We start from the raw sequence: 11,240 nt of genomic DNA on the forward strand, positions 1-11,240 counted from the left end.
ACAATTGTCTCGATTCTCTCTATTCATTTTGCCAACGTAGAATTGCCAACCATTCAGAGACACATAGATGTAGATCTGAGGACAAATTGGTATTTGCAAGCAGGGGGTAGATTCCTCAGCATGTGTTTGTTTGATTTAATATTTAACTTAAATGCAAAACCCAAGCCTTTTTGTATTTCTGATCATTTCCCATTCATTATGCCAAAAGTCCTCCTCCAGGTTTCTGCAGCTTCTGTGTCAATGATCATGACATATTAAAAATGGTAACATTATAATACTGTGCTGTCTTAAGAATTTAGCACTTCCTGAATCGGAAAATAATGCCCTTGCTTTTTTCTGTAATGAGTAAGAACAATAATTCTTTCACCTTCCCTATGCTTCTGTTAGACATTACAACAGCTTTAGCTGGAAGGAAAAACCAAATCTAAAGTTAACTTTTACCATTATGGGCGCTAATAAAGGATTTTTCTGTTGTATTAAAGAAAATACCCACTTGAATGTGGCAAGTCGAGATATTTCATTTGTTGGCATTTTCTAAAGCCATCACGTGCTCTCTGCCATGTCTTTTCCAGATGGGCTCTTACAACAAATGAGTTGGAAATGAGTTCTGTTCCAAAATTTACCTTTGAAGTTTTAGGTTGTTTTAAAATCACAGTTTATTTTTTCTCTAGAAATCAGTGATAGAGTCCTTGGATTACCTTACTGAAAGTTTATTTATTTTAAAATTCTTCTATTTGAACTTTAACCCACAATGTTGTCAAATGATGGCACCATCATAGTGTTTGGTGACCCAAGTACAGATGTCGAAGGTGTAACTAGGCTCTCCTTCCCCAGCTGCCTAGACAAAATGCGGGCAGTAATGGTGTAGGTAGAAATGTTAGGGAAACATACTGACTAAAACTGCCCACCTTGGCCAGGTATCGTAACCATTTACATGAGTTATTTACAACAAGAGGTCCTGGTAAGGAAGACAGAACTAAGCAGCCACCACCAACCAGGAAAGGTCGAAAGAAGACACCACGTGTCTGACCACCTCCCAGAATCCTCTTTGCTGGCATTCATCTTGACTGAGCAACAGTGAGCTACCAGGAAGGACCCTGAGTTAGAATGATTAACCAGAGACAACCAGAAACTAATCCTGTTACCATAAAATCCAAGACTGAGAGCCACTTGGCAGAGCAGGTCTCCTGAATTCCTTTACCCTCTTCCTCTCTGCCCAGACGCTCCTTCCCAATAAAGTCTCTTGCTTTCTCAGCACCTGTGTCTCCACGGACAATTCATTTTCGAGTGTTAGACAAGAGCCCACTCTCCGGCCCTGGGAAGGGTCCCCCTTCCTGCAACAGAAAAAGAAGTGACCATCCTCTCCTCTTGTGTATCACCCTCTTTTCTCATCCCCTTGGGGTTGTCTCTGGCTAATCATTCTGACTCAGGGTCCTTCCTGGTCGCTCACCATTGCTCAGTCAAGATGGATGCCAGCAAGGAGGATTCTGGGAGGTGGTTGGACATGTGGTGTCTTCTTTTGACCTTTCCTGGTTGGCGGTAGCTTGTTAGTTCTGTATTCCTTACTGGGACCTCCTGTCATAGAATAATTGAGAAGAGCTCTGGAATTGGAGTGTGCACTGAACTGGGTTTCTGAAATAGGATCCAGCTTTTACCAGCAGGTAGGGAGTGGATGAAGGGAATGAATTGGCATGAGTGTTGGAATTGGTAAGGCAGCATCTTCCCTCTTTTCAGAGCCACCCCATTGCTCTTTTTCCTATTCTGCTTTGAAAACGTCTCCCTCATCTCAGTTTAAAGCTTTGGTTTCCAAGTCGGATACAAAGCAAAGCAACTGAATCTACCCCAAACCCCAAAGTAGATAATACTGAAAGAGTGAAGGAAAAGTATTTTGGCAGCAACCAATTATTTTTCTCTCCGAAAACCAGAAAGTGCATTCTCAACTTTGTCTTTTTGTCCTACGTGCTTTCAAAACATGCACATTTTCTTAAAACATCACCTTAATTCATATCAAACCTCTATTATCTTGAGGACAAACCACAGTCATGTTTATTTAAATAGGGTTTGCAGAAAATAATTGTACAAAATCAGAAAGAAAGCTCTATTTTTGTCTGTGGGCTCTGGCTTTTTTATTTTTATTTTTTTAAGTTACCATTTCCTAAGAACTCTGTGCTTCCTAATTTTCACTTAATTCCCCTAAATCTTCCAATTTCTTAGACTTCTTTTGAATTAAAGTACTGCTTTTGTGTTTTTAAGTGCCACATTTTCTACTAAGGCTATCAGAACAATTTTTAGTGTAGCAAATGCTGACATAGATGTAATAAATTGTCAATAAGATGCAATAAATTTTTGTCATTTGATTCAACCTGATGTTAAAGAGAACACAGGTATGACAAACCAAGACTTTCTAATAGCTTTGGAACTCATCTCTAAATTCCTACGTATTCAGAGATGCAATTGAAAGGCCACCCTTACAGGCTGCTGTTATGAAATGTTCTTATTCTTTTTTGTCCCTTGGATTCTGAAGAGGATTAGGGAGTTAAGCTGACTGCTAATATTGCATACTCAGTTGACGGCCCCCTTCTTAGCGCTGCTGCCTCCAATGAGTTTTCCTTGGCAGTTTGTGAACTTCCCTGAATTTTTAAAAGACTCTCCTTATTGTTCCATAAAATGCAATTTCCTTTGTCTTTTCAGTTCCTTTTCTGCTGTTTTCAGAATAGGGCTTAAAAGTAAGATAAAAGGCCTGATACTTTTCATCATAAAAAGTTGTAATGACAGGTCTCACTAATTAAAGTGTAACAGTGGGAAGATTAGCCTTTCAGTTGGCATTGTGTGCAATCTATACCGTATTTTCAAAGCCCTAACTCAGAACATATTGGAGCACAACATCTTTAAAATATAACATTCACACATGGATTTTATTATCCTATGCACACCAAATACAGGCACAGTACAGTAAGGTTCTCAGAAGGCAGTAAATAGGAGAACTTCCCATTTCTGTGTAAAACCTTTTCGGTACTAACCATTCGACTCCTGAAATGGGAAAAGGGCGAGCTGGAGGGGCGCGCTGCGGAGCCAGGCTCTATGCAAATTTTGTGTGAAGAGCTTTCCTCGGGGTTCCTTAGTATCAGAGAAGCAGAGCATATGTGCTTTTCACTGTGGTGTTTTCTTCCCTTAGTGAAAGAGCACATCTTCAATCCTGTCTTAATAAAATAATATTCCTTTCTTGTGGTTTCAATACCACCACAATGTCCCTAACGCATTATGGGAACATTAGTAATTCCAAGTATTTGAAACTATGAAAATGTATTTGATGTGTAAAAACATGGTACCCAGTGGGTCTTTCTCACTGGGGGTCAGAAGATAACATTTGTTTGAGTAGCATGCACTTTTCTAGAGAAATAGATATAAAAACAATCAAAGGAGATCGAGAAAAATCCAGTTGCAGGAGGGCTGATAGGAAAGAGCAGAGAGTGAGTAGGAGAGAAAACGCTCCTGTTTGCATCTGGTTTCCAAAAAAATTTAATTTGGGGATTTAGCTATCTTTCAAATTAGTGATTAGGTCCTCATTAGGAAACAGAAACATATGCCATTCTTTTCTTTCTTTTTGTTTAAACTTCTAGGTTAGGTCCAAATTCCTGACTTGATTAAATATCTCTTATTTTCTAGAATATGCTGTCTTTAAAAGAGTTTCCTGATTCACGCGATATCACCTTTAATTTCAATATTTTTGTCGCAGGCATTATGCAAACGGAAGTGTCTGAACCAGGCAGAAACACTGTTTCTGCGTGTTTTACTGTATTTCAGCCCTGAAGATATAATTCTGCTTGGCTCTGCTCCAAGCTGGAATAATCACAGTTCTCACTTTTAAGTGTTTGTGTTCCTTAGGAAAAACTGAAACACCTAAGGCAAGAGTCCCTTGTAAGGTGACTGTAGCTCAGTCACAAGGGGAGAAAGGAAATAAGAATTAGAAGAAACAAGAGGAAGAGGGCGCCAATTAAAACTATGCTCATTTTGTATCGTATTGAGAGATGAGCATTTTCTTCACTTCTTTCCCGCCAGAAATTGACTGAGGAGGGTGGTGTTGACATTCCTTCTCAATTTTTTCATGACTAGTACCCTCTTCTTTCTTGCAAACCTGCCTCTTCCCTTCAAGTTCTAAGGGCAGTTTCACCTGGACTGTTGTCTTTGCTGACTAACCATCTTCCTGCACTCCCCTACCCCCTTCAGGCTCTCACCACTCTTGTTTTACACCCTACTGTCAGATTAATCTTCCTAGCGCCTAACACTGATCCTGTCATTTCTGTGTTCCAGAGCCTTCAATGGCACCCCATTGCTTGGCAAATTAAGTACAAATTTTGTAGCTTGATACATAAGGCCCTTCTCACTTAGGTTCGATCTTATTTTGCAGTACACCTTTCTACAGATCCAATGGTCCAGTCAAAATAGACTCCTGAGGAAGTAGTTTGAGATAATAGATAAGAGAACATTTTGGGGAGTCAGATCAGAATTGCTTCTGTGTGAGCCAGCTGTGTGACTTCAGTGCATCTGCTTACCTTTCTGAAATCCAGTGTCCTTGTTGATGGGGATAATACAAACACCTGCTGTATAGGGTTGTTGTGAGGACTGAACAAATGATATAAACTTAAGACATTTTGGGGAGCAACAGGATATTTTAGATTATTGCTGTCCACCACTCAACACTCAACAGAAGCAGAAGATATTAAGAAGAGGTAGCAAGAATACACAGAAGAACTATACAAAAAAGATCTTAATGACCCAGATAAGCACGATGGTGTGATCACTCACCTAGAGCCAGACATCCTGGAGCCCAAAGTCAAGTGGGCCATAGGAAGCATCACAATGAACAAAGCCAGTGGAGATGATGGAATTCCAGCTGAGCTGGATGCTAAAAGACGATGCTGTTAAAGTGTTGCACTCAATATGTCAGCACATTTGGAAAACTCAGCAGTGGCCACAAGACTGGAAAAGGTCAGTTTTCATTCCAATACCATTGAAGGGAAATGCCAAAGAACACTCAAACTTCCGCACAATTGCACTCATTTCCCATGCTAGCAAGGTCATGCACAAAATTCTCCAAGCCAGGCTTCAACAGTACGTGAACCAAGAACTTCCAGGTGAACAAGATGGATTTAGAAAAGGCAGAGGAACCAGAGATCAAATTGCCAACATCAATTGGATCATCAAAAAAGCAAGAGAATTCCAGAAAAACATCTACTTCCACTTCACTGACCATGCCAAAGCCTTTGACTGTGTAGATCACAACAAACTGTGGAAAATTCTTAAAGACATGGGAATACCAGACCACCTTACCTGCCTCCTGAGAAACCTGTATGCATGTCAAGAAGCAATAGTTAGAACAGAATGAAAAACTGACTGGTTCAAAATTGGGGAAGGAGTACATCAAAGCTGTATATTGTCACCCTAATTATTTAACTTATATGCAGAGTGTGTGTGCTAAGTGCTAAGTCGCTTCAGTTGTGTCCACCTCTTTGCAACCCCTTGGACTGCAGCCTGCCAGGCTCCTCTATCCATGGAATTCTCCAGGCAAGAATACTGGAGTGGGTTGCCATTTTCTTCCCCATGGAATCTTCCCAATTCAGGGACTGAACTTGAGTCTCTTTTGTCTCCTGCACTGGCAGGCACGTTCTTTACTAGCACCATCTGGGAAGCCAAGAGTACATCATGAGAAATGTTGGATTGGAGGAAGCACAAGCTGGAATCAAGATTGCTGGGAGAAATCTCAATAACCTCAGATATGCAGATGACACCACCCTTATGGCAGAAAGTGAAGAGGAACTAAAGAGCCTCTTGGAGAAGGTGAAAGAGGAGACTGAAAAAGCTGGCTTAAAACTCAACATTCAAAAAATGAAGATCATGGCATCTGGTCCCATCACTTCATGGCAAATAGATGGGAAAATAATGGGAACAGTGACACAATTTATTTTCTTGGGCTCCAAAATCACTGCAGATGGTGACTGCAGCCATGAAATTAAAAGACGCTTGCTCCTTGGAAGAAAAGCTATGACCGCTGACAAAGGTCCCTCTAGTCAAAGCTATGGTTTTTCCAGTAGTCATGTATGCATGCGCAAATTGGACCATAAAGAAGGCTGAGCACAAAAGAATTTACACTATCCAACTGTGGTGCTGGAGAAGACTCTTGAGAGTCCCTTGGACAGCAAAGAAATCAAACCAGTTAATCCTAAAGGAAATCCACCCTGAATAGTTATTGGAAGGACTGATGCTGAAGCTCCAATACTTTGGCCACCTGATGTGAAGAGCTGACTCATTGGAAAAGACCTTGATGCTGGGAAAGATTGAGGGCAAGAGGAGAAGGGGACGACAGAGGACCAGATGGTTGGATGGCATCATCGACTCAATGGACATGAGTTTGAGCAAGCTCTAGGAGATGGTAAAGGACAGACAGGGAAGCATGGTGTACTGCAGTCCATGGGGTGGCAAAGAGTTGGACACGACTGAGTGACTGAACTGATTGAAGCGACTTTCACTTCACTTCACTTCAAATGGTAAAAGAATTCAAAAGTTCAAAGCAAAATTACAAGAATAGTCTTGTATAGAGAACCCAGGTCTCCCACATTGCAGGCAGATGCTTTACCCTCTGAGCCACCAGGGAAACCCCCAAAATGGTCTAGAGACCATGCCATATATAACCGATTGCCAGGTGAATAAGATTGATAGTAACTGTTGGGATTTATTAGAAGGAGACACAAGGTGGCCCAGAATGGTCTGGGAGGGCTTCCTGGAAGAAGAGGGATTTGAGCTGATAAGGTATTAGATTGGAGGACAAGATGCACTCCAAAAGTAGCAGGTTCTGGCTTTGTTTGAGAGAACTCAGCCTTAGTGAGCTCCTTTTGTCATAAAAGCCTTCAGTCTTTGTTTAGGAGAAACCTTACTTCAGAGTGTGATGCTAATCAACCTGTTTGGTGATGTAAATTGGGTTTAAACAAACTACTCTCCAATAGAGTTCGACAATTTCCCTTTTTCTAAAGCTGGATTAAGCTTGGATTCCCTGCCCCCCTGCAGATAGGTGTAGTTTTTTTGCCCTGAGGTTTTTCTCACAATAGACTTGGAATTGAGATTAGTTTGAAGCGAAGGAGGTGTGCAGGTTTGATTTTTCTTTAGCCTTAAATTGGAGGAGAGGCTGTGACGAGCTGAGCCTGGGGCTGGCTTAGTGCTAGCTAGACTAAGCGAGGTGGCCTTGCTTGGTCTCACTAGAGACATGTCTGTACCAGCCTATGGGAAATGGATGGTGGTCTCCTTATCATCTATCTGGGTTATGGTATCTGGAGATACTAGGATTTCCCCAGGAGGAAATGGAGAATCTCAGCATCAACCACTCTGGGGTGGGAAAGTGGGGCAATGGTCTTAGATGGCATGAAAGGAGGAGTTGCTCCTTTGGCTGGAGCATATGAGAGTTGGACCATATAGAGGGCTGAGCACTGAAGAATTGATGCTTTTCAACTGTGGTGTTGGAGAAGACTCTTGAGAATCCCTTGGATTGCAAGGAGATCAAACCAGTCAATCCTAAAGGAAATCAACCCTGAATATTCATTGGAAGGACTGATGCTGAAGCTGAAGTTTCAATACTTTGGCCACCTGATGCAAAGAGCTGACTTACTGGAAAAGACCCTGATGCTGGGAAAGACTGAAGGCAGGAGGAGAAGCGGGTGACACAGGATGAGATGGTTGGATGGCATCACCAACTCAATGGACATGAATTTGAGAAAACTCCAGGAGATAATGAAGGACAGGGAAGCCTGGGTGTGCTGAAATTCATGGGGTCAGACAAAACTTAGCGACTGAACAATAGCATCAACGACAACAGGGGGGTTGGATCTGAAATCTTAGGCATGGGAATTTCTAAAGATTCCTGTTGGTGTGGATTTTGAGCTGGCACCTGCTGTGAAGATACTGCCACTAAGTGGCTAGAAATTGAATGTGGATTGTAAGTTATAAACTACTAGCTCTAAGCATGGCACCCCACTCCAGTACTCTTGCCTGGAAAATCCCATGGATGGAGGAGCCTGGTAGGCTGCAGTCCATGGGGTCGCTAGGAGTCGAACACGACTGAGCGACTTCACTTTTATTTTTCACTTTCATGCACTGGAGAGGGAAATGGCAACCCACTCCAGTGTTCTTGCCTGGAGAATCCCAGGGACGGGGGAGCCTGGTGGGCTGCCGTCTATGGGGTCGCACAGAGTCGGACATGACTGAAGCGACTTAGCAGCAGCAGCAGTAGCAGCAGCAGCAACTCTAAGCAACTACCTCAGTCATTTCTATGTCACCCTTCAAGCATTCAGTCAAGTTCTGTTAAAAATTACAGCCTCTAAATAGGTTCATTTGTGCCTTTTTTTTAAGATTTCACATATAAGCGGTATTACATGATGTTTGTCTTTCTCTGACTTACTTCACAAAACAGAAATAGAATCACAGTTGTAGAAAACAAACTTACGGTTATCAGGGTGGGGGAAACGGAGGAGGAGAGATAAATTGGCAGACTGGGCTTGACATATACATACTACCATATATAAAATGGATAAATAATAAGGACCTATGGTATAGCATAAGGACCTCTACTCAATACTGTGTAATGACCTATATAGGAAAAAAATCTTAAAAAGAATGAATATATGTGTTGTGGTCAGTCACTCAGTCGTGTCTGACTCTTCTGCTACCCCATGGACTGTAGCACACCAGGCTCCCCTGACCATGGGATTCTCCAGGCAAGAATACTGGAGTGGGTTGCTATGCCCTCCTCCAGGGGATCTTCCCCACCCAGGGATTGAACCCAGGTCTCTAATGTCTCCTGCACTGGCAGGTGGTTTCTTTACCACAGAGCCACCTGGGAAGCCTGTAAGTATAACTGATTTAGTTTATTGTACACCTGAAGTAACTGGGCTTCCCTGGTGGTTCAGCTGCTAAAGAATCCGCCTGTAATGCAGGAGACCTGGGTTCGATCATTTTAAATAACATTTAAGTAACATTTTAAATAACATTTAAGTAACATTTTAAATCAATTATACTCCAATAATTTTTTTTTTTAATTACAGCCTGAACTGAAGGAACTGGAGACAGCAGAGCACTCTCCTTCAGGCAGGAGTTGGGTTGTCATCTGAAATGGGCTCTCCCAGAGTTTCTCACTGTCAGACATCCTGATTCAGTAGGTTTGGGGTGGGGTTCTGGAATCCATATTTTTAGCAAATTCAGATGATTGTGATGCCCAGTGAGGTTTGGGATTCACTTCTCTAGGCTGAAAATAGGATATACTACCTCTCCTTGGTGGGTTTTTCTATGAAGTGTTAGAATACATTTAACTCGATGGAGAGAACTTGTGAGTGTCATGTACAAGATAACAGAGTTTTATATGTTAGATTTGGAATCAGTTTGACATTTTGCAGCAAGAACAGGTTCACGGTGTAGTAAACCCCCTAACACAGTAAAGTGTTCAACTGAAAGTCGCTCAGTCGTGTCCGACTCTTTGCGACCCCATGGATGATAGTCCATGGAATTCTCCAGGCCAGAATACTGGAGTGGGTAGCCATTTCCTCCTTCAGGGGATCTTCCCAACCCAGGGATCAAACCCAGGTCTCCTGCATTACAGGCAGATTCTTTTTTTTTTTTTTTTAACAGGCAGATTCTTTAGCAGCTGAATCACCAGGGAAGCCCAGTAAACACAGTAAAGATGAAACAAAAATAGAGGTGGGAAATCCTGCTCTGACCACCTCCCTCACAGGGCTGCCAGAACCAAATGAAGCAGGGATGGGAGAGGGGAAAGTCTTCACCAGCACAAACTGTCATACAAATCTCAAGTGCTCTTAAGTGATGAGCATTACTTTTTAATCCAAAAAGGATCCATAAAACTGGGTTTTAAAAAATAACAATAAAAGCAGCAAAAAGCAAAGTTATGAGAAAATACATTTGCGTAACTTAAATCTCATATTACTCTAAAGGGGATGAGGATCCTTTGATTAGGAAAATAATCACTCTCTGTTTCTCCTTTGTAAAGATAGAGAATTATTTATGGTATTTCCCTTAAGCAAGACCCATGTGACATAGTGTGTCCTAGAGATTCCAAAAATAATTATATGAAAATCATTTGAGAAAATCTGATGCCTATTTTAAAAAGTTTGAAAACTTCTAATGTTATATCTGCCACTAGCATGCCACATATTTCAGACCATCGTCTCTTTTATTCTTGACATGCTGTCACAGGAAATTAACCTGATTTATATGATTTGAAGGTGTGTCTTTTACTGTTGAAGAATATGCAGTCACCTTTTGCCTTCTATAAGGATAGAGTATTTCCTACCATCGGAGCCTCTCTGTGGCCTTTCACACCACTAGGTTTACTTGACCTTGGCTCTAGTGCATTGAAACCCTAAGTGTGAACACTTCTCTTTCCCAGGAGCTTTAACTTCAAAGCCTCTGAGAACCATTTGTATGGTAAGACTGTGAAGCACTAAGAAACAAACACTCATAAACTGACCATCCTTTTACCACACTTGCATGCAACGCATTTGTCCATTCATTCCTAGCTGCGCTGCCCTGTGCCACTCTGTGGAGAAAGCATTTCTTTGATTGTTTTACTTCCCTAATTCTCCCCTTGTGAGAACTGCAGTAGGGAACTCTCTCTTTGGCTTAGCAGATGGGCACAAAGAAACTCTGTCTGAGGTGCGAGCTGACCTTTCTTGAAACTTGAGATCAACTCCTACTTGGATTTGAACTTTGAAGACCCAGAGATAGGAAGTTTCCATATAAGGATCAAAACACATCAGAGCAGGAACCATTAATTTGGGCTGGCAACCTTGGCAGGTAGGGTTACTTTGCTCAACAACTCAGAATCGTGTATCCTGAGCCCTGAAAAACCACCTCACAAATGCCTACAGGCTGGTCCTGATGATAACTGGAGAGACAGAACGTGAGGATAAATCAGTGCACCCTGTCTCCACCACTGGAAAAGCAAATCCAAGCATGTCCTACTGAATATCATTCCACAGCTAATGTTTTTGAGAGATTGTTTGGTTCACAGCAGTTGGCGATTGCAAGAAATATATAATTGTAGGAGTCTCTGCAGGAGGCTGGTGCCTAGTGAACACGGTGGTATCCAGTGGAAGCAGCAATGGTGCCCAGTGGGGTGCCATGGTGCCTGCAGGGGTCGAGAGCAGGAAATGGAGAAAAGAATGGTGTGTGTCACCTGGAAG

This window comes from Bos taurus, chromosome X, assembly GCF_002263795.3.
Source record: "Bos taurus isolate L1 Dominette 01449 registration number 42190680 breed Hereford chromosome X, ARS-UCD2.0, whole genome shotgun sequence".
Lineage (NCBI taxonomy): Eukaryota > Metazoa > Chordata > Mammalia > Artiodactyla > Bovidae > Bos > Bos taurus.